The sequence below is a fragment of the Schistocerca americana genome, chromosome 8 (genome assembly GCF_021461395.2).
Source record: "Schistocerca americana isolate TAMUIC-IGC-003095 chromosome 8, iqSchAmer2.1, whole genome shotgun sequence".
Classification (NCBI taxonomy): domain Eukaryota; kingdom Metazoa; phylum Arthropoda; class Insecta; order Orthoptera; family Acrididae; genus Schistocerca; species Schistocerca americana.
Genome location: NC_060126.1, coordinates 172,354,679 through 172,379,850, shown reverse-complemented (window position 1 = coordinate 172,379,850; position 25,172 = coordinate 172,354,679). Strand labels below are relative to the sequence as shown.

Sequence of the window (25,172 nt, the reverse complement as noted above, 5' to 3'; positions counted from 1 at the left end):
TTGGTGGGCGTGGCACAAACACACGAACCATGTCCAGGTCGACGTTGGGCGGGAGGGGAACACATTCCACCAGGCGTCAGGGAATGGCGGAGATTGTGTCATGAGCACTGGATGAAGGGAAACACATGGTGAACAGTGTATAATTGTGCATTATTATTGAGATGTCATGGATTATGTCCGGGGGGACAGGCACAAACACCTCAAGCGAGATAACGTTCAAGACGGTGGGGGGGGGGGGGGGGGCAGCGTGTGAGAAACCTCGACAGGGCAAGGCAGGCGACGGTGGAGAGGTTGAAGAGACCGACGAAGGGCCCAGTGGCGAGGGTGTGATCGTAGGTAAGCTCGACATGGGGAGCATGTGGTCACTCGACGGAGTGTGTAAGTCCAACATGGAGGGAGTGGTCGGAGTGTCGTGAGCCACGACAGTGAGTGGCATGGTCGTGGCCTGAAGGGGGGTAGAAGAAGGCTCTACATGAGCAGGCTTAAGTCTGTTGAGAGAGACAGTAACAGCTGAATCTTTCATCTGGATGTCATAGGCATTGGCTGAGTGCCGGAGAACTCGGTACGGGCCGGTATATGGAGGCTGGAAGGGAGCACGGACAGTGTCATCTCGGACCATGACATACTCGCAATTGTCCAGAGATTTCAGGATCTGAACCTTAGGGCAGGAATGGCTGGCAGGCAGAGGGATATGGAGGTTGATGAAGTGGCGTGTGACGCGGTCCATGAAGGAAGGTAAATCAAACTAAGGCAGAGAAGCGGAAGGGCTCACAAGTTTGCCAGGGAGAACAATGTTCTGGCCGTATACGAACTCAGCTATTGTGCCTTTGAGGTCTTCCTTATAGATCGCATGAATGCCAAGTAACACAAGGGGAAGGGCCTCCATCCAAAGAGAGTTGTGACATCGAAGAGCCGCCTTGAAAGTGCAGTGCCAGCACTCAACTAGCCTGTTACTTTGCAGGTGATATGCTGTGGTATGGATGTGCCAGATGCTGCAAATGTTACAAATCTCGTTGAACAGCTCCGACTCAAATTGTCTGGCCTGGTCAGTCATGATGATAGCTGGACATCCGAAACGCGATACCAATGACTCGACGAAAGCTCAAGCAACAGTTTCTGCCGTAATATTGGGGAGGGGGATGGCCTCAACCCAGCGAGATGTTTGGTCGATAGATGAGGGAACATAACGAAAGCCGTTACAGGGGGAGAGAGGGCCAACAATGTCAATGCGAATATGCTGGAAACGCCCAGGAGGGATTGAAAAGGCGCCAGGGGGGGAGGGGGTGGTGAAGTGTGCTTGTGTACTTTACAGCATTGGCACATGATGCAGGAGCGTGCACATTGCTGGCAGTCCTTGTTGACATTTCTCCACACAATGCACTCCGCTACGAGGTGGGCGGATGCACAAACACTGGGGTGGCTAAATTATGCAATGCGTTGGAGACAGCTTGACGGAGTGTGGTTGGGATGAGGGAGCATAACGCGCCCGTATTGTCGTTGCACCAGATCTCACCAGAAATGCCAGGGAAGGTGGTGCGGACGAAGTGTAGTGAAGAAGTAGAGTCTGATATCAGGTTTTGTGTTTCCTCATTGGTGGGTTGGAGGTTAGGCAGTTCAGAGGTGTCTAACGGCGAATGGACGGCATCGACTCGTGAAAGGAAATCAACAACTATATTGTCAGCACTCTTTATGTGTCTGACATTGGTGGTAAACTGAGATATGAAGTCCATGTATCTGAAGCGGCGAGGAGGCGGGTCAGCTGGCGGGTTTGTAATGGCCGCAGCCAGGGGTTTGTGGTCCATTAAAACATAGAAAGGGCATCCCTCAATGTCAGTCTTAAAATGCGAGAGTGTTCATAACAGTTTGCACATGTCGAATGTTGTCCTCGACGGAGGAGCTGATCACAAGAATGTCATCAAGATATGCAAAGCAGAATTTTGGGTCAAATAGCACTTCGTTGATGAAGCGTTGTCAGGTCTGGGTTGTGTTTTTCAGACTGAAGGGCATGAATTTAAACTGAAATAACCAGATCAGGGTGGTGATCGATGTCTTCAGGTGCCATGCGGATCTGGTGGTAGGCCTGTTTGCAATCAATGACAGAGAACGTGGTCGCACCTGCGAGGGAACTGGTAAAGTCGGCAATGTTGGGAATGGGGTAGGCGTCCATAATTGTTCGTGTGTTTAGTCGATGGTAGCCTCTGCACATGCGCCAGGACCTCTCTTTCTTGGGTGTCATATGTATGGGTGTAGACCAGCTACTGGCAGAGGGTTCAATGACGCTGGAGCTTAGTAGTTCAGAAATCTCATTTTTAAGGTCAGAGAGGTGCTCGGGACAAAGTCGGCATGGTTTAATGGAGATCAGGGAACTGGCGTGAGGCGAAGCTTGTGAATAGTGCCGTTGGTGACGACGGAAATGTTGCTGGTGACACAGGAGGCGGTTTGTTTACAATGTGTGGCGGGCGGGACAGGCGAGGAATGGTCGTGGTGTTCAGAGCCACTTGGCGGATCCAACAGAGGCCGAGGCGGTGGAGTGTACCAGGAGTCAATGCGACAAGATGGCCGCCGGCCCGAAGAAGTGGCACTGTGGTCGGATGAGCTCAGTGCTCGTGAGCCGTTAGTGAATCCATTGCCTGAGGGCGCGGCCTGTGGCACTATGGTCATGGGCGAACGCTTGGCGCATGTGCACTGTTTGTGTTGTCAGTGGTGGTCGCACGGCAGCGTGCAGGAGCCGAAGTTGCATAGTTTGAGGCGCCGTCTGCAAGGGGCAGGGTAGGAGCCGTCAGTTCAGGAACACGTGACGCTCATTGCGCATGCGCACTTGTGTCCAGCCAAGTGTCAAACACTGCCGTGTTAGGAGGATGTGGCCCTGCGGAACTGTCAGTACATGTTATGGCAGTCTTGATAGCACAGTTGTGAGGGGTAGTGGGAGGTAAACACACGGAGGCTCAGTTGCTGGGATTGCAAGTGAATTTGGCGCACTTACTGACCTTCCTTTGTCCTTGCTGTAGTGTCTGTGATTCCTTTGCTGCATCGGTGGAGCTGTGTTTTGTGGCGCCAGAGGGAGATCTTGAAGTTTTCCTTGCATAGGGGAGTGACGTGTTCAAGCTCAACAAGGCACTTGTGCATTGTTTCTTGTAACGTCGTTGACAGAGACGAACATGTACGGATGAGATGAGCCCAGACCGATGTGTCACAGGGGGGTTTGCTCGATGGACCCCGGGGGAAGTGAGTCTTGGATGGATGATAAAACATGGTGTTTCACACTAGGTCCGGTGAAAGTTTGTGGTGTTGCAAGAAGTCAATGCCTAGTATAGGTTCATCAATTTCGGACACTAAAAAGTCCACTTGAGTTTGCAGTTTGTGGAGAGTGAGACGACGTGGGAAGTTGAACCCAAGAATTGTAGTTTAGTTGAATTCACAGCTTGCAGTGAAGTATGATGAGGGCAGATGTTTGACGACGCTAAGGACGTAGGCAGCAGCGAAACATCGGCACCTGTGTCCACTAGGAAAAGGTATCCCGACGAAATGTCTTTAATGTAAAGTCGTCTGCAATTATCCGGTCGATCCCAGACAGAATGAAGCACTGGGGGGTGCCTGTCATGTTGTGCGCAGGAGGCGGCACCTGGAGCTACCTGCAATTGACGTTTGGGAAGTAGCAGGGTGGTCTGCAGTTCTGCGCCACCTCATCAAACTGTGTGTGGAAGTAACAGTATGGGTAGTGCATTTCCTGGGAAGGTTCATTGTCAGTGACGGTGGCCAAGGTTTGGTGGCCGCAGCAGGTTCAGTTGCAGGAGGGGGCGTGACCATGAGAGGAGCCGGTGACGTCCCAGTTGATTGTTTACTGCTTCCCGGAGCAAGCGGAATGGTCGGCACAGTATGGCCCCGGCCGCGTCCGGACACAGGGCAATGAGCCTGAGCCTGAGCCTGAGACTTGTCAGGTAGGCAGTGGCTGGCGAAATAGAGCACTGATCCATCGTGTAGCTTGTCAGCTATTGTCATTCTTTGCTCAACAGGTTCAGGAGACCTTTGAGCCAGAGCAAAGCAGATGTGATGTAATAGTTTCTCTGACCAGATGGCGAGGAGAGCTGTGTCAGAGAGTAGATCAGCACTAACCAGGGCACGTATCCGTCTCCAGAGCTGGGAAGGTTTGTCATTGCCTAGATGCTTGATGTGGAGCACTTGCCGTATAGCTGCCTCACTTGAGTGTGCAAGCCGACGTAGAACTGTCTTTTTGGCTAGAGTGTACCGGGTAGATGATTCCGGGGCATTGACCAGGTCAGCAATCAAGTCCCCCTGGTCGTGCAGGTGGGTGATGAGGCACAGAAACCTAGTTGACTCATTGAGTTTGTAATGGTTGAACACTTCGTCCACAATTTTGAACCAGGTTGTTGCTCTGTCGGGATTAAATGGCGGCAGCGTCAGTAAGCATTGTAGAATGTTTGGAACAACGGGTTGAGTTGAGTTCGTCGGGGCACTGCCTGAATCGAGCTGTTGTTGCTGTAGTATTCCAGGAGAGTGAGCCTCCAGGGGATGTGGCAACGACGGCTGTTTGGGTGGCAGCGTGAAGGTGACACGTTGTGGTTGAACGCGATCCGTCGCAACGCGGAAGGCCAAAGTGGGTGAGACACCATAATGTGTCGATTGCGGTTGCAGAAGCTCAACACGTTGTGGGTGTGTTCAGATTGACGCGTCGCAGAAGACTGATGTGGATGAGGCACCGAGATGTACTGAGAATGGTAGTGGAAGCTCGGCTGGAGTTGGCGCGGGGGCGACAGGTGAGAAAAAGTTCAGAGTTTGAGAATGCGTGTCAGTCTGCGGAAAACTCAATGTATGATCAGAGCCGGGGCCACCTGTGTTGCAGGGAGGCTGCAGAGGTGCGAGCTGTCCAGAAGCACAGTGTGGGAAATGATGTCGAACATGGAATGGAATGTGTGAATATTCACTGTTCATAGTCACTCCACTCAAAATGGTGTGCAGATAAGGTGAATGTCTAGGCACAAAACACTGAGGTGTAGCAGCAGGATGGAAGTGGAGGTCAGACACAAATAACAAGTTATTGTTCCTGTTGCAGGCCGAGGTATCGAAGTAGGAAGGCATGTGCTGGTGCTGAACCGAGGCATGCGCAGGCATGGTCGGATGCTGAGGAGGTCGACCTGTGAACGCAACAGTTCCGGCCATGTGGCAGGTATCCACGTGGTTCTGGCTGTAATAGGTTATCCTACAAAGGATTTGCAGAAATCGGCATTCGTCCCATACTGCACGGAGATTGGTAAGAGGTAACTGCACAGTCATTGAGGGAGGGCACATGTGGTGGGAACAAAGGCATCTGATAGCCAGAGTCATGCACACTCCTAACCTCACTTATTGTTGCAGGCTCGAAAAGTCCAGCAAAATTGGTGGAATCATCAAGTCAGAGGCATCGTGTTGCAGTCCTGGCGGGTGTACATTGCCCGCAACACGATGCATGTTGATCACAAAAACTGGCGATAGGCGCTGGGCCAAAGTCATTGCTCAAATGCTGTGTCGATGTAATACACGTAAAAATAACCAACGCGGAGGTTGTGGACACAGTAAAACAGGGAAAATGGAAGACGTTACAACTCAGGGTCACCAGTGAGGAGGATTACCGGGTTGGCTGCACCAATAATCACACCCATTTAGCAATAGTTCATTTATTAACCTTAGCACATACAAGGATCACAAAGAACTGAACTGAACATGGCGGAACATCCAAAGATAATGCTTAGAGTCAAAAGATGAATGCATATCGATGTTGGTGTCGATTTCATTGGTGTGCCACAGGTTGGTTGGTTGGGGGGGGGGGGGGGGGGGGGGAGGAGGAGGAATCAGACAGCGAAATCATCAGTCCAACTAAATCTTTTCTGCAACTTTTAATCTAATTTCTCACTCTATTTTTAAAGTTTTTTCCCAACCCTGTGGTCTAGTTCCTAGCTCACTCTATTTTTAAAGTTTTCTCCCAACCCTGTGGTCTAGTTCCTAGCTTTGTCTGTCTCATTTCTTCCCCGGAGTTTTGCAAGCATACTAAAAAGGTTGCCACTATTGCCAACTATTTCCTCATGATTCAAACCTTGAATGGGTGAACAAATACTGACTGAATCTCCACCTATGTCATCCCCTTCTGATTCTACATCACTAACATTACTTTCAGTTGTCTCCTTATTATCTTGCATCAAATTTTCTACCTCTTCCATCTCTTGATTGTCAATCATACTATCACAACACATCATGGAAACAGTATACAAAAAACACAAAACAAGAAGAGAAAAACACTCTGTAGACAAGAAGTTTTTCACACGGCCTACTGAGCTGACAATGTTGTAGAAAAGATGAAATAATTGTAGATGGTATACCTTGGGTTTTGCAATGTTCTAGCTGATTGTAATCACTGATACTCACAGTCCAGTGTCCTCAGTCTTACAGTTTTTTTTTCTTTTTTTTGTTACAGAATGTTTCAGTGTCTGGTCCAAAATTTTCCATCCAAATAAAAATATCTTTCTGTCTTGATAATAAAAATGATACACTTAAAACTCGCAAGGTGACTTTAGCACTCTGACACAAATTAAATCACTGTCCCACCTTCACTCCAGCACAGTAGATGTTCATTTACTGTATACTGGACTATAGAACACTGGACTATTACACTAATTGATATTTTTACTCGAACTTTAAATTTGTTTATAATTGCATGTAAATACATGTCATTCCCATGTTTATTTGCTTTACGTTTCACTTTTTTCACCATATATCAAGAAGGGAAAATTGTTTTTATTTCCTTTTCAAAATCGTTTTTCCAGGCAATTTGGGAGAATTTGTGAGTGCTGCAAATTGCATAACATCGTTTATGCATGCAATGGCTTCTTCAGGCGTATTAATTTTTCTAGGGACATCATTTTGCTCCTCTTCTTCTTCCTTTGTTTCTTCTTCAGCATCCTCTGTGTTGCAAACTTTTATTAAATCTCTAGAATGAAAATTTGACTCTACAGTGGAGTGTGCACTAATATGAAACTTCCTGGCAGATGAAAACAGTGTGCCAGGCTGAGACTCAAGCTCGGGACCTTTGCCCTTCACAGGCAAGTGCTCTACCAAATGAGCTAACCAAGCACAACTCACGCCCCGTCCTCACAGCTTTAATTCCGCCAGTACCTCGTCTCCTACCTTCCAAACTTCACAGAAGCTCTCCTGCAAAACTTGCAGAACTAGCACTCCTGGAAGAAAGGATATTGTGGAGACATGGCTTAGCCACAGCCTTGAGGATGTTTCTAGAATGAAAAGGCAAAGGTCCCGCAGCAGTACAGTGAGTATTTCGTTGTACATTTTTTTGCCGGTGCACTTTTCACCTGGAATAGCTAGCAATTTTGAGGCAGCACATGATAAAACAGGCCCGTTTCATCAGCATTGAACCCATGTTTTGGGTCATAATCCACAATTAAGTAGGACAGTATTGTCTTCCATTCTGTTGCTAAACTTTCCTGCACATCCTTAGCTTCCCCACACACTTCATTCCACACGATGTTGCGCCTAACTTTAAAACTGTCCAGCCATCCTGTGGATACCTTAAAGTCTATAATTCCAAGCTCTTTAGAGGCTTTCAGGGTCTCATTTTGCAACATGGGTCCAGATAAAGGTAAGTTTTTCGCCCGTGCACTTACGAACCATTCCCACACTATTTCCTTAAGTTCTTCATTTCCGGTCTTGCAGAACTAGCACTCCTGGAAGAAAGGATATTGCGGAGACATGGCTTAGCCACAGCCTAGGGGATGTTTCCAGAATGAGATTTTCACTCTGCAATGGAGTGTGCGCTGATATGAAACTTCCTGGCAGATTAAAACTGTGTGCCAGACCGAGACTCGAACTCGGGACCTTTGCCTTTCGCGCGCAAGTGCTCTACCAACTGAGCTACCCAAGCATGACTCACGCCCTGTCCTCACAGCTTTACTTCTGCCAGTACCTCGTCTCCTACCTTCCAAACTTTACAGAAGCTCTCCTGCGAACCTTGCAGAACTTGCAAGATACTTCTCTTTGTGGAAGTTTGGATTGGAGTGACACAGGACGTATTCTTATGTCCTTTTCTGTTCATCATTGCAGTTAACAATCCACCTTATCATGTCAGAGCAGGCTACATATGTGACATAAGACTGCTCAGTACCCACTGTGAGATACCTGCACCAGGTAACTCAGCAAAGTTAAGAACGTGCAATGAATTAATTCTCTTCCAGTGAACTCCTTCATAATCCTGATAAATCACAGGAACTCATTCTGGCTTTGGCTACAGCTGTGGAAAGTAAATCAATAAAATTGATAGGCTTTCACAATTATTTGAAATGCTACTTGGAGGAACAAATTAGCCATGTCTGAAAGACAATAGAAAGAGTATGCTATCTTGGGTGGAAACCGAAAGGTGGACTTTCTAGTGAGTATCTGAAGGTTGCATATTTTGGCCTATTTCAGTCACTCATTTGCAGTGAAATATTGCTGTGGGAGCATTTCTGCTATGTCAGTTAAATTCTGGAAATAAAAAAAAGTAATCACAATAACTATCAAAGTTAAAACTAAGGAACACTGCCATTACCTCTTTATCAAGTTCCAGATACTAACTGTTGTTAATTTATATATCTACACAGCATTGCTTTATGTCAAAGTCAATTTAAATGAATTCAACGCCAGAGAGACTATACACCTTCACGTTACCAGAGGCAAACTAAACCTTGATATACTGAGACAAAGACTGCATAATCTCACAAAATAACATGCTTAAAACTTTTTAATTAGCTTCCAATATTTTCTCACACTTATGTTATTTTCAAAACTATTTGATTGTTCCCAACAAATATGTAGGATTCCCTGACACATATGTAGCAGCTCACGGCAACACGGCATTTTTCCAGATATGCTGAAATAAGCTATTGTAATTGTAACTGGGATTTTATTTATCCTGTAGATCATACATTGTGTGAAGAGAATTAAATGATGCTATAGGACAAGTCAAAAATGAAGATGAGAGGATACATGGTTAAAATGATTATGACAGTGCTATTTTAATGATATGTAATACATATGTCATGCCAAGAACAGAAAAGCATGCACTTGGATATCTTGTGAAAAGTTCAGAAGTGCACAATAGTTCTAAGTAAGTTCACATTATTAAGGGAAAGAAATATACAAGCAAAGGACATGGAAATTCAAAAGTATACTTTGAAAATAAATTACAAATGGGGAAATTCACTTCTGTATTACAAAGTTTAGGTTTGCATACAAATGCATAGACAGAAAAAGTAATAATTTAAACAGAGTTACATTGTATATAAGAATGTGGGCTTTAAGGAGAAATTAGAATGTTGTGTAAAGAAATGCAGTAACAGAGCAAAAACAGTGATTTAATAAAATTTGTTTTAGTCTTATTCTCATTTTCTTCACATTATTAATTAATTGTCTTGATCTCTGATGGGAGATGTTTGTAAATTTTTATGCCCATATATTTAACACTATAAGCATATAATTTAGTGCTGTGTGCTATAATTTTTAACTGAGATTTGTGTCTAGTTTTGAGTCTGTGTGGGGCAATCTACATTTATGTGTAGGTTTCCTAAATGCCAAGCTACAAAACAAACCAGTCCCATTATATAAAGGCATGACATTGGAACGGTTTTTAATTCTTTAAACAGTGGTTTACAGTCTTCACTTCTGTATTTTGATGCCATTACTGTGTCCACTTGGTTTTAAAATTTGAAAATTGTATTGTTAAACCATTGCAAAGAAAAGGGAATAGGTCTGATGCTACCTATTATCATCCAATCTCATTTCTGGCAGCTGTATAGAAATTTCTTGAAAAAGTAATGTATTAAAGAGTAGCTTCACATATTTGTAAAAATGAAGTACTAATAAAATATCAGTTTGTTTTCAGGAAAGCCTTTTCAACAGAAAATTATTTCAATGAACAAATACGATATGCTCTGAATAACCAAACATCACACACTGGGATATTTTGTAATCTCTCAAAGTTTTTTGAGTCTGTAAATCATGAAATTCTTCTAGAAATACTTAAGTCAAGTATTGTGGCATGAGTGAGACAGTGTGCAAATGATTTAATTCATATTTAACAGGAAGAATGCAGAAGGTTGAAATGAAAAGAACAGATAGTGTGCAAAAATCAGCAGAGTCCTATGACTGGGGAGGTATCAAGAAAGGTGTCCCATAGTGTTCAGCCTTTGATCCCTTATTGTTCTTAACATATATGGTATCAATGACTTGCCACTCTATATTCATAAAGATGAAAAACTAGTTCTTTTTGCTGATGATACAAGTATACTAATCACATCCAACAAACAAGAATTAGCTGGGGAAATTGTACATAGTCATTCAGAAAATTATTTAGAGCCTTTGGCTCAAAATGGTTCAAATGGCTCTGAGAAATATGGGACTTAACTTCTGATGTCATCAGTCCTCTAGAACTTAGAACTACTTAAACCTAACTAACCTAAGGACATCATACACATCCATGCCCGAGGCAGGATTCGAACCTGCGACCATAGTGGTCGCGCGGTTCCAGACTGTAGCGCCTAGAACCGCTTGGCCACCCTGGCCGGCTATTAAGAGCCTTTGAACTTAAGTCTATTACTAAGGCAGATTATTCAAAATTTCTGGGTGAATGCATTGATGAGAAATTGAATTGGAAGAAATACATTGATGATCTGCTGAAGTAGTTAGGTGCCACTACTTACACTTTTAGGGTTATTGAAATGTTGTTGATAAACGTATCAGTGAGTTAGCCTACTATGGCTATTTTCATTCAATGCTCTCATTTTGGGGTAATAAACCTTTGATAAAAGTATTCATTGCTCAAAAGCTTTTAATCGGAATAATAGCTGCAGCCTACCCAATATCAGCTTGCAGACATTTGTTTAAAGAGCTTGGGATATACACCTACATATATTCACTTGCAAAATGTGTCATTAATAACCCATTTAAAAATAATAGCTAGCAGAAAGGATAGTCTTCCTATTCTGAGTTGAATCTGACTTTGGTACAGAAAAGGGTGAATTATGCTGCCACAAAAATCTTTGGTCATTTGGCATATGGCATTAAAAGTCTGTCAGACAGCCAATCAACATTTAAAAACAAAAGAATTTCTGAATGGCAATTGCTGCTCAGTAGAGGAATTTTTGGATATGAAGTCCCGCATCATTGCGAAATGTGTTCACAATCTATGGAACAAGTATCAATGTAATGTAATTGGTTACCTGATCACCCGTTTTACACGATGGTCGAATTATTTGAAATAAACATGGCTGATGTTAGTACTTAACAATGTTTCAAAAAATATGGAATTAAATTGTAAAAACTTCATTGTAAAAATTATTAATTGTACGTTTGATGTTCAAACAATTTCCGCTGCAAGTGGTGAATGAAATGAATAGTGAACCTTAATTGTTTATACAGGGTGTCCGAAAAGACTTTCCCTGATGACATAAATTGATAACTCAGACTAGAAGTAAGATACAAACATGAAACTTGTGTCGAATTGTTTACAACTATCAAAGGTTTTTTTTTTTCTGTTTTAGGTTCACAGTACTTAAGTAGTGGATGAGGTGCAGTGCCCAAGAAGCCATGTTTACCAATCAGGAGAAGGCATAGTGTGTCCTGTGGTACCATGAGACACGATCACCAACCACAGTGCAGAGACACTTCCAGACAACATTTGGAAGGAATCCACCTGATGTCAAGAGCATTAAAGCCTTGTATGAGAAGTTCAAGAACACAGGATCGGTTGCTGACCTTCCGAGGTCTGGCCGACCAAGAACCTCAGCAGACAGGTTGGAAGCTGTAAGGCAGTCTTTTCTGCGAAGTCCAAAGAAATCGGTGCGCAGGGCCTCACGTGAAATACAGATGCCAAAAAGCTCTCCCCATGATATTTTACACAAACGTTTATTGTTTCATGCATACAAAGTGCAAATCGTTCAGGCCTTGTTGCCCAATGACAGTACACATTGATATGACTTTGCGGTCGAAATGATATCACGTATTGAGGACGATGATGGTTATCTCAAACGAATTGCCTTTTCCGACAAAGGGACCTTTTTTGTCAGTGGAGTAGTGAATCGCAATAATGTGCGCATTGGGGTTCACAACCCCCTGACGAGGTCATGGAGTGCACCAGAGGCAGTCCAAAGGTGAATGTTTGGTGCGCGCTATTGCACGATCGAATTATCGGGCCATTCTTCTTCGCTGAGGTTACCATCACATCTGCAGTGTATCTGGACATGTTGCAACTGTATACTGTTCCTCAGCTGCTTCAGTATCACCCCGATGTCTTGTTTCAGCAAGACGGTGCACCGCCTCATTGGGGTTTGGACGACCGTGCCTATCTCGGTATGACCTTTCCTGGGCGATGGATTGGTCGTGATGGGCCAACGGTTTGGCCTCCACGCTCTCCTGACATAACCCCATTAGACTTCTTTTTATGGGGTAATGTCGAGGACGAGGTCTACCGAACACGTGTACCAGATCTTGAAACTCTGCGGCAACGGATAACCACAGTCGTTGAATCGATCCCACCAGTGATGTTGGCTAATGTGTGGACGGAAATTGAATATCGCCTAATTGTGCTACGTGCTAACAAGGAAGCTCATGTGGAAATTTACTGATGTGAAAAAAAAAAAAAAAACCTTTGATGGTTTGTAAACAATTAGGCACCAGTTTCACATTTGTATCTTACTTCTAGCCTGAGTTATCAATTTATGTAATCAGGGAAAGACTTTTCGGCCACCCTGTATTTCCTACGGTCGCAGGTTCGAATCCTGCCTCGGGCATGGATGTATGTGATGTCCTTAGGTTATTTAGGTTTAAGTAGTTCTAAGTCTATGGGACTGATGACCTCAGATGTTAAGTCTCATAGTGCTCAGAGCCGAGATGTAGTTCGAGAAGGAAGGTTGTTGGTCATTGATAACAGATTCAGTGGGTATTCTTAAAGAGACAAACAGTACTTATTGTCACTGTACGTAATTTATTTGCGTTTTCTTCCTTCAAGGTTTGAACACGCAAAAGTATGACTAAATTAAGTTATCCAGAAAAGTGAAAGATTTCACGTATTTTTGTCGTGCAGTCTTGAAATTCTGCTTGTTTGGTACGCAAATGGTAAAGTTCTTTTATTATTGTGGATTGGGTCGCGAAATTTTAAACTCTTAAAACCGCATATTTTCCCCTTAAATTGTAGCCAAATTTGCCAAATGCCATGATTAAACTCGTAGTGCGGAAATCTACAGTTACAATTTTTCCTTTACGTCGAAATAATAATACTTAGTAACTATATGTAAACAAAGATGAGAGCTAAAATAGAATGAGGAAGGAGTCTTTGCTTTTTTACATAATGATTTTGGTAATATTAAATTAGAACTGCTAATAACTTGTACTGATTTTACTTGTGTGGGACTACTTTCCGTTACGACAGCAGCGGATTAATACAATCGGCAAATTGTAGAACAAAAATACAATGTTGTTTTGATTAACTTCATTTTACATTTTCTGTGCACTATTCTGCACTGCTCGAACGCATTATGCAAAAAAAAATGCATATGGTATTTCCATTACTTGCGCACATCTCTAAGTTTTTCCCGTTACTTTCCCCGAGCTATTTTGCTGCATGCAGTCCGCGGAAGCAAGGTTGCTACATAGAGCCGCGGAAGTACTTCTGGTTTGCGACCACATGTAACTCTCCGCACAACGTAAAGCTCTGCAATGCAGTCTGCAGCAGTGACGAGGAGCTGTCGACGCAAGGATGTTGCGCTTATGGTTGTTTGTAGTAGCGGTATGTAGTGAGTATTTAAATTTATTAGTCCAGTCTGTTTTAATCTTTAGCGTTATTATTTTTATACAGAAGGCAATTTTTTTTTTTTTTTTTCACGATGCGTCACCACCTCCGTTTCTAGTGTTTAGAGAGAGTAAAGCAGAAAAATTCATTGCGAATCGGGCTGGGCGCTCCTAGTTTTGAGGTCGTGGACGATAAATTTAAGTGTGGCGTCACGTTGATGAAACGTTACGTTACGTTGCATTGCCTTGTAATTTGAATACTGGCATTACAGTGAATGGATTAGAAGGCTGGTTCTTTCGTTGAAGCAATTTTTCGCTGGTAGCTGTCATGGTAAGAGACTGCAACGTCTTCTCCTCTCTCCCAACTATTTTAATCTTAAGCGTTTTTTAATGAATCATCTGTCTTGTCGAGCGACTGATAGCAAATACAGGATATTGCGTGACTTTCGCATTGGAAGAAAAAAAAAAACAAAAAAAAAAAACCTTGTTCAAACCTCAATCCTAATAGAATATCAGACTCCTCAGTAAAAATGTACATATTTTGTAGTATACAGTCTGCTTCGAAACATTTTACGACAGACTGTGATGCTGTGGTAATTAATTTTTTTGCAAGCCGGTAGATTCCATAGTTTTTGTTTTATGTAAGAACTAATGATGTTCAGCTGTCGTAGCATTGGGGTACTTTTACCTGAATTTACGGAGCAGCAACTCAGATTCTTGTTTAAGTATTTCAGTGTATTCCATTAGATTCTCTCTCTCTCTCTCTCTCTCACACACACACACACACACACACACACACACACTCTATCAGTAGTATTGCATCGCGGCAAATATCGGGCAATGATATTGACCTTATAAGGGCCGCTTGCCTTTTGGTCGTTTAGCGGTGCTGTAGGGCTGCGTTACATACTGAATAAATTGTAATAGTCTCTTCGAACACTTACTCAAACCAAACCAATTGATTCGGCGAATTATTTCAGAAGTTTCGGGTTTTGGTGTAATGGAAGTAAATATTGTGTAGGCTGCGGTAAGTTATTCAAGCAGTGAAAGTGGTAGGTATACGTTAACTGTCGATGTTAAGATTTTCATGCGTAGCTGTTTCTTTGCGGATGTGTCAGTAACCTCGATTGTTTATCTGGAAATTTTGAAACCGTTTTCATTTCCACAGGACGAAGAACTACGTGCGACGCGGCATGTGCTGCTCACTGGACCTCTATCGACAGGAAGGCCATGGGTGACGCAATTCCAGGTCGCTAGATTGACAGAGGGCCCATTTCCTGGCTCAGAAGGTCGCCAGAGATGACGCATTAATTTTTCTTAGCCGTTTCGTGAAGGATGCTGTCTAAAAGACTACGGCGCGGGGCCTGCGGGCTTTCGCATCGGAGCAGCAAATGCACACGTTAATTACATGCTAGGTGCGATGTGCGAGAAACTGAAGTATTTCTTAGATATCATGCATGCTACAGATAGTGCACACATTGAGTTGTTAAACGGCTGCGACTGCAGGTGGGTGTAAGTATTATACCGTAAGATACAATTTTCTACCAACCCCCCATTTCTGAAATACATAGTGTCAACTGAAAAAAAGGATATGTCACAGACTTTGACTAATGGCGTTGTCAAAGATAATTTCTAAGCCATAGATCATAATTCGGTTGCCTTGGGAAACAGCGTCAAATCGTAAATTTAAATAAATGAATGTAGCATTAAAAGAAGAATTGTGTACCCATTTTGTTGCTGGTCATTGTTTTGAGGTATTTGTGTACATGTTTTATTTGTTCGTTATTTGATATGATAGTGTGTGTAGTATACAAGGTAATCCTTTATCAAATTTAAATTTCATTCTGAGCAAGTTTCAGGTATTTGGGTATCTCATTCTAGACAATTTTGAGACTTCTTTGTCAATAAGTATGACCTGACTTACATTGTGGGTGCAGAGATGTGATCTAAACTTAATTTTTCTATAAATATCTGGGTTAATTTGTGAATTTGTATGTTACGGTGGGTGTGGCAAAGATACGTGATTTACAGGTTTGTCATGTGCCGTCTGTGGATTACTTATGTATATGGTCAAAGCATAACAGATGTTCCCACATGGCATAATGGCGTAATCCGTATAACTCCAGCCAGGGAGGTTACCTTTATAGTGTTGGGTGTTATTGAATTTAGCACATGTTAAAATTCAGGAGTCCGTAAGACACACTCCGGCACTTATGCAGTTTAGCAGGTACGGAAAAAATTTTTCACTCCAAATGTATCTGGCTTGGAGAGCTTTGTGGGTGAATACGTTAAGTTTGTTGGTGATTGTACTTTGTATTTTCATAAATAAAGTGATCTGTAGCGTAGCCCACTTGAGGTTAGGTTGGGAGTTTTTTTTTTTTTTTTTTTTTGAATGCGGCCGCGGCAGCGGCCACCTATGATTTGAAAATACTGATTAGTTAGTGTATTACGCAATGTTGCGTCATCGGCAGCGCCGCGCTTATCGGGCAGAAGATATCGCCGACGGTCAAGGCAAAATGAAAATGGATGTTATATTCGAAATCAGCGCATCAGAATTCACTATATCGACAAAATATTGAAAAATAAAAAAATTTTAAAAAAATTTAACAATTTTTTTGATGTAAATAATTGACTGGGGCGAAAATAAATATCGTATTCGTAATCAGCGTATCAAATTTGACTATAATCGATCAAATTTTGAAAAAATTGATAAATTTTTTCCGTACCCGCTAAACTGCATAAGTGCCCCCCCCCCCCCCCCCAAAGAAATTCGTGCCCCGACATAGAGGCCTCCAAAGATGACACTGTAAACACCATTTTGAAGATATGAATTTTGGAAAAATTTTTAAAATGCTGAATCTCTGTAACAGTTCAAGACATTTTGTAGAGAGTTTTTGAAAGACAATTGCTATATCATTATAATTGTATCCTTCATTTTGATATATCTGTCAGTTCTTTTACTGTCGCCTTTTGAATTTATAACTTGTACAGGATAGAGTAGTATGTAGAGCTGCATCAAACCAGTCTCTGGACTGAAGACCACAACAACAACATAGTTCACAGAATTTTTTTTTTTTTCAAGAAATGCCAATCCAGCATAGTTGGGTTTTTCTGTTGATTAGTACCATCCAGTACTATATTCTCTGTACAGGAAAGCTCCCCCTTTTAAGTAGAACAGGTTTTATTTTTGAAAAATCTTTTCTTTTTAACTTTTGAGTGTAATGTATGTCTCCACTGCAGTTGTTTCTTACTAATTTCTTTGTTATAATGTTTATTTGTATTGCCTTTGTTGCAGTTATTTCTTAAACTTTGTTGCAGTTTCTTTGTTGTGGTTATTCATTGCAGTTTTCTGCATTGTAGTTGTTCAGTGCTAATTTGTTTACTGAAAAGGCTTGTAAGAAATCCGAGACCATCCAGTGAGGTCTGTTTACCTGAGGAATTTACCAGTTGACACAGTTGCAGTGATTTTTGTGGAAATGACTGTTTAAAATGTCTTCTGACTGGGGCCACAGGAGAGTGAAGTGTGCTGACTATTTGTGTATCCATAAGAGTGATATATAAGACAAACAAAAAACAGACTTTGTACAGTTTGGGAATAAGTGTTCTCATTTTAATACTGTGTCAAAGTGAACATGTTTTCAGTGGCAAGTTTTTGTATTCAAAATATTTTGACGGACTAACAGTGAGAGTATCAGAACAAGGTAAAGCCTCCTATGATGCAGATTTTGCATCAGTAGATGAATTACTCTGAATCAGTCAATTACATAGTTATGTGTTAGTCCTGTTAAGAAACCATGGTCAGTGAAATAGTCATAAGCTTTATGTGTCAAAGTGCTGAGAAATTATTAAAGCTATGGATGAATACACTACAACAATGCTGACCATATTCTTCAAAGTAGAAATTCCGTCTTAAGAAAATGAACCATGCCATTCTTGCACATCATTGCCAGGAATTTTTCACAAAGGGTTATTCCATGTCAAGTGTTCCAGTTTAGATGATCCCAGGTCAACTGTCTTCAATTTTGATGAAGTTTGTGCAGGATGTACCTGAGTGCCATATATGAACTTGTGCAAAGTTTCAGGCTCACTTCTAACTTGGTTGAGGTGCTAGAGCCATTTTTGTGAAGACCACTTGTCATGAAGAAATAGTAAAGTTTCGCATTCCACTGTTTCTAATGTGAAAGAGCTAGACTCGGGCTTCTGGGTATAGTGGTACAACTTTGTGTGCTCTACACACAAATGTTGCAAGTAGTTCAGAAAGCAATGCATTTGGCATAATCTCAGTTCGAAATGGGCAACAAATCATGTTGCGAGAAATGTGCCCCATGTGTAGTTTAATGAGGCATAAGTAGTGGAGAAAGTGCACTATTGAGATGGTCTTATGTGCCAAACTACTGTCTATCTGGGTGTTTACTATAACAAATTTTGGCCTGGCTTGTATGTTTAATTACTGAGCTACCATCCTGTAAATTTGCTAGAAAACGTGAATGTATCAAAATATACCCAGGTTCAAAGTCACGTATCTCAAAATGGACACCCAGCACATTACATTCATTAACACCATTCAACAGAGCACATTTCATTCTGTTAGAAAAACTTATTTACATTTTGGTGTCTCTTTGGGTAAGGTGCAAAAAATTCACTTAAACTATTGACTTTTTTTGTAATTCGGAAAATCCTTGTGCATGGTGGCTATGCCACTACCAATCTCAAGACTGGTAACCCCATCGGCAAGGGGCCATGCCCAATAGCCATGCAAGGTCAGCCACAGGTGGGTTTCTTTACTGCAGGTTCCCAAGCCTGAAAGTGGGTGTCTACCAGGTTCTCAAGTCAGAATGCAAACATCTAGCAGGTTCCCAAGTCTGAATGTGGGTATCTAGTAATTCCCAAACTTTTTTTGGGTCTCTGTGTTTCCCAAGCTGTAACACAGAATTCTTCCATTATTAAATGTTTTAAATTTTTTATGTCCAAAACTATTGCTTCCAGCAAACTGTGTTGCTGCCCCATAATTGAAACAGCTAGGACTGGTATGACTGCCATTACCTGTTGTTCTGGGATCCAGCATATCTCTTTTAGTAGGCCAATGAAATGATTGAGCAGCTCCATGATGCATGAAATTAATAAAGGCATCTTTTTCTTCACGTGAAACTTCAGATATTTCCTATCCACCATTTTCCACCATAAACGCAAGCAACATACTGGCCAGGCTGTAGTTCAGTAATGGCAACGTGTTTAGTAGCAACTTTAGCATGTCGGTTAACATTTGCTATAAAGGACAATGTATCATTTGATACTCTGTGAATCTCAGCCGCTTTTCGTCAATTGGCACAAAATGGTCTCTTGTACCAGACGCTGTACATCCATCCTCAAAACATTTATCTTGATCAGTTTTTCCATCTTCAGTAATTTCTTTTTTAATATAAATAAATTCAATGCCATGAACTTTTTTGCAATATCGAAACAGATAAGTTGGTGTTAAGATTTGGTTGCCAGTTGAGTGTTGAATGCTAGCTCTTGCTGCTAAATGCTTAACTGTGCCCCCAGTTCCGTCGCATGACGATTTCCCATGGCTTGTTCTGAAAAAAATACATTCTGCTGTAATGATAAAATCTTTTTGGTGATGGCAAAGATTTAGTATGCTCTTAAAATTTTTGTACTGTACTGCAGAACCATCGCTAAAATAATGAATATGCTTAATTTCTTTAAAAATGCACTTAAGGGATTTGATAAAGTAAGTTAAAAACACATGAACTGCAACTGTTATATCGGAGGGAGTTGCTGATTATGCTGTAGCTGACACTCTTTAGGTCTTAATTACCTTTGTAGTAAATGACAAATGAATGTATTGAAGCTTGACTATTTTCCCAGTGGCATCCCTGCTCTGCTTCTTGGACAATAAAGGAGTAATTTTCTGCGAAATCCATTAATGTAATCAATTCTCCTGGTTTGAGACCACCTTTAGTGAACCGCAAATGCTTGCTCTGATGCTTTGCAATGTAATAATGAGTAGAAAGGGCCAACACTTCAATAACTAATAGTTCAATGAATTCTTCAACTGTCATTTCTCTGGTTTCAAGTGTATCTCTATCAGTGTGAGTCCATTGTTTGAACTGACTGAATTGTATCCTCAGGATCAATATCTGCAAAAGTGCTTTCCTAATATTATTTTAGAGCTTCTGTTCCTGGACATGCTAAACAGCCATGAGGCATGCAACCCTTTGTTTACAAATTACAATTTTACTCAGTAAAACTTTGTAATCTTCTTTCATTGGGCTATGTGCCAACATTAGTTTCGCGTTTTGATATATTTTGCAGACACAAACTGCATTTCCAGTCCATTTTTATTGTGGTATGCATCACATTTCTTTTAAGTTGCTGAGGAATAATTATTTCTGTTTTTTAACCTTTTTAACCATCTATCTGAACAGTAATAGTATTTTTTTCCCTGGACAAATCCAACTAAACTCTTCACCATAAAAATGTTCGATGACTCTTGCCTTCACATCCTCGGAAAGCTTTTTCCCCATACATACCTTTGGGCTGTGCCAATATTCTCTGTTCGGCCTTTAACTTTGTAGCCTTCCTTACCATTCTTTCTGAAACATGCAATTCTTCCATGGTCTTTTTGATAGACCACCTTTGGGGAACTAAGGTCAAAATTTGAATTTTCTTGTTATTTGATTTATGTAATTTTTCTTTAAATTCTTGTATTAGTTCAATTTAATATGGACAAGTGAAGCATGGCTTGCTTGTGGATGGTTGCTCCAATTCACTGGGATCGAGTCCTCCCACTTCTGCAACTTTCTTAATAATTGCACCTTCAACTTGACGTATTTTGCACTTTGCATATCCTATTGTAACCCTTTCACCAATTCATTGAAATTTTTATGGTGACATTCAACAGATGTTAAGCTTGTAGTCAAATTGTGACAAACATTAGTCTCATCAACTTCATCTGACTGATACGTAACATCCATTTGTGAATATTTCAGTGTATCAAATTCTTTTCTACAGGAATGGCACATTTTTTGGCCTGGTTTAACATCAGACATGGTTATCCTTTTTAGTAGGTCAGCTGTTTCTATGTTGATTGAGTGCAAGCTTTTTTGTGCAGTGTGGTTTTTCTTGCCAAATGGGTTGCAGCATAGTCTTTGCAAAAATTCAAATCATTTTTGGAGTAAAGCTTCATGATGGAAGCATAGTTGAGTATTTTCAATGGAGTGTAAACTACTCCATTTAGTAAGTAATTTTTGTTCTTCTAAGGAATGTTGATTTACAGCTTTCAGTCCTTTTAAGGCACTGTATGTCATAAAATGGCATGGAGAATCAGTATTTTCAAAACTGCTTACATTAACTTGATCTTGTTCTTCCATTTTAGCAACAACTTGATATACTTCAGACACTAAAATCAAATTGTTGAGTCCTAAATAAAGGAAAATAAAATTAATAAGCAGTCAGCTTTCCAAAAATTATGTAGCACTCTCTACTACAGTTAAATGGTTCAACTTAGCAATGAACCTGTCACAAACAGGTTTAAAATCACCGAATAAACAGCAAAATGATTATTTAAGCAATGAAGACATAATCAACAAAATTCCAAATATTAGGCAACATTTTTGCGCCATACCCAGAGAGACACCAAAATGAAAACAAGTTTTTCTAATAGAATGAAATGTGCTCTGTTGAATGGTGTTGTTGAATGTAGTGTGGTAGGTGCCCATTTTGAGATACATGACTTTGAACATGGGTATATTTTGATACATTTGTTTTTTTAGCAAATTTACAGGATGATAGCACAGTAATTAAACACATAAGCCAGTCCAAACTTCGTGATATACTAAACATCCAGACAGTAGTTTCGGATTTTCTCGTTAAACTATGGGGCAAATTTCTTGCGACATGATTTGTTGCCCACTTTGAACTGAGATTTTGCCAAATGCATTGCTTTATGCACTCTACTTGCAACATTTGTGTGTAGGTCACACAGTTGTACCACTATACCCAGAAGCAAGAGTCTAGCTCTTTTACATTACAAACAGTGGAATGCCAAACTTGACAATTTCTTCACGACTTTTCGGTCTCTGTAAAAGTGGTCTTCACAAAAATGGCTCTAGCACCTCAAGCAAGTTACAGATGAGCCTGAAACTTTGCATAAGTTCATGTAGGGCCTTCAGGTACATCCTGTTCAAATTTCATCAAAATTGAAGATTGTTGAGCTGGGAGCACCAGGAAACTTCACATGAAATGACCCCAAATATCAATTCAGCTGTTGAATACTGTGTGTCATACAGTGAAAAGAAGTAAGTTTTAACTGTTATTCCAGAGACATTTTCAATAAAATCAATTTTGAACCACGTTCCATCAGTATCAAAGTATGTGATAGACAAATCAAGAAATGTGATGTCTGCAAAAGAAGTCTTTGGAAGACCAGGTATCTATTATGGTCATCCTTCAGAAGCAGCCCAAGTTCAGATAGTGCAGTCATTTTATCTGGAAGATAAATGGGGCTGTTCTCACCAGAGTGCCAACAAGACATAATAACTGTAACAGTTGTAGGGCAAAAAGTTGTGAAAGTGAAGAGGTACATGACTTGCAGTATTAAAGAAACTTTTGCAGTTTATAAGAGCAACTAAACTACTTCACATATTGGAAGGTCAAAATGTTATGCTCTACAACCTAAGTGGGTAGTTCACACCCACCTATAGGTGTCTGAGTGTACTGTGTAAATTTTAAAGTTTCTGTGGTAACTTTGAAGAACTTGCTAGAGCATGTGACATATGACATGTTGGTTGTGTGTGTAAAGTCATTATTAGTCTGTGATCTAAAGTGACTCTTTAGACACTTGGCCTGGAAGACATAGCAGTAATTGCATATGTGACATAGGAGGAAAATAAACTAATTAGGAAAACCGTTGCCTTTGACAATTTCATTGATGAACTTAGTAAATGGTTAGTGAAAGCAGTAATGCACCAGCATCTGAAGAAACTGCAACACGTTGTAGGAGTGAAAGGGTGTGTACAGGCTGAAAAACTATGCTTAGTGCTTCACTGTGATTTTGCTGAAAACTGGTCTATAATTCTCCCACAAGAAGTACAAGGGTACCTTTGGAGTAATGACCAGGTTTCAGTTTTTTACAGGCATGATATCTTTTCAAAACAAGACCACAAGTGTTGCAGTGATATGACGACTCAGCACATGCTTTGCTAGCAACGTGCAAATGGGCAGAGATCATTATTGTTTCTGATGGTGTTCCTAGTCATTTTAAAAATCGTTATCACCTGTTTGAGTAAGTCGCTTGTGCCAACCGACTGGGTATACAATGCTGCTGGTCATGGGAAGGGGCCTTGTGATGGTGTAAGAGGGCTGCTGAAGCACCGTGTTACAAAACATGGTCTTTCCAGACCAAATACAGCTACAATTCAAAATGCTGAAGATTTTATGAGAGTCATGAAATCTTACACATCCACAGCCCTCTTTCTTTTGTCAAAAGAGGAAATTGAAGAATTCCATGAGCAGAAAAAGGATGGTCCAAACAAACTACTACTGTGAAAGAAATTCAGAAGACACATTTTTGGACTCAGTGAACCTGAGAAGGTTGTGTGTGTGTGTGTGTGTGTGTGTGTGTGTGTGTGTGTGTGTGTGTCCAGCTGAGCAGCAGCAGCGCCATCAGTGCTGTTCACAATGTTTCGAAGATTGTAAGTGTTCCAGTTGCTATTGGTGCAACAGGAAGACATCACTCTATATCAAAGGAAGATACTGAGGCAGTGTAACAAATTTTTAGTTCATTGACTGGCTAATTTCAGTACAAAACAATGTCCACAGAAGTTGTGTAAATTGAATCCTTTAAGTCTTTAGACCTTTCACATACATTTTGGAACCATTTAATAAAATTCTTCAAAAATGAGTCCCTTACTCATCTTTCAAAACTAAAATTAAGTTAAATAAGGCTAGATTTTGGTTTTTATGTACCTGTTATGTGATAACGTGGTAATAAAACAGGTTTGTCAGGCAAAAGTTAACAGGTTTATAAAACCTGTTCAGCCTAAAATTGGAAGCTTCCCTTTTCAGGAAATGTAGAACTATATAGTACTATAATCAACAGAAAAAAATCGTTTTATTTATTGCCCTTTTTTGAAAAATGCCATAAATTGTGAAAAGTTCAGAACACTCTAGTAAAAGAACTTTGACAGATAAGTCCAAATGAAGGATTTCTGTGTAATCATAAAGCAATTATCTTGCAAATAAAAAACCCCAACAAAATATCTAGAACTTTTCAGAGATACAGCATTTAAGTTTTCCAAAATTCCCATCTTGAAAATTGGATGCACAGTGTCATCTTTGGAGGGCTACATCTCAGAATAGATTTTTTTTAGAAAGCAAAAGACATGTTCCTTACTTAGTCCTTCATTTTAACATATGTTAAATTCAGTAACTTCAGAGAGTATGAAGATAAGATTTTGTCCTAGCCTGCCTGAATTGATATGGAATATGCTACGTAAGGCAGTAAAGATCATTTTGGAACACTGTTTTGTTACGTATATTAAGTGTCGAGAGTGAAGGTGGTCCACTTAATACACATAAAGTCGTGGTGATGATTTGTGTGTATTGAGTGGACTTTCTTCTCTCAGGATGGCCTGTAACATTATTTGCCTGGTTTGTTATTTATGTGTGCAACTGAATTATGTACATATTAATGTGCTATTGGATTTTGATATAAGTAGTATTTTCTGTGTAAGGAATAATGACAGTAAAAATTTGTCTTCGTATTTGTATTATGGTTCCAGGACACTGCAGCAGCTTGTGCGAAACAAGTATCATGTTTGTCATTATATATTATTATGAAACAGTTTAAAATTATTTTCTTTCCCAATACATGTCATTGTAAATTGAATTTAAATAAGTAAAATTGTCACTACCAACAGTGAATGTTTTGATAGGGAAACTAGTAGTGATGTTGGAAAAAGTGGTGTATATTGTACCATGGTTTGAAATTCATGGCAAACTGTGGGTCTTTTACTTCTTTAGAGCTGGCTGCAAGGTTTAGTTGTAAAGAGGAAGTAGTGTTTTAAAATTATTTTTCCATTTCCTTTATGTGTACTTGGTTCAGGAGTGGAGGAACAAGTTTTTGTATTACACTACAGACTACTATGCAGTGAAACTTGGTGTAGGAGCTCTGTGATCCTCATGCTTGGAAGTTAAAAGATATTTAGGCTGTCTAGAATTTTCCTACCATCCTTTGCCAGCAGTCTCTCCTGATGAGTTGTAAGCACCATCTGCGACAGACAATGTATGTCAGGACACACAGTCCAAATGGAAACAGAAACTGGTAGCCCGTAATCTTAAGACAT

The 25,172-nt window shown here is 40.8% G+C and overlaps 1 long non-coding RNA gene across 1 annotated transcript in view; it reads left to right on the top strand.

The window, feature by feature from the left end:
- Positions 1–14,638: 14,638 nt before the first annotated feature.
- The window catches only part of LOC124544978, a 95,388-nt gene continuing 84,854 nt past the window's right edge, over positions 14,639–25,172 (top strand). The window contains exons 1-2 of the long non-coding RNA XR_006967580.1: positions 14,639–14,876; positions 14,993–15,330. This is a non-coding gene — a long non-coding RNA (uncharacterized LOC124544978). The remainder of the gene's footprint in view (positions 14,877–14,992; positions 15,331–25,172) is intronic.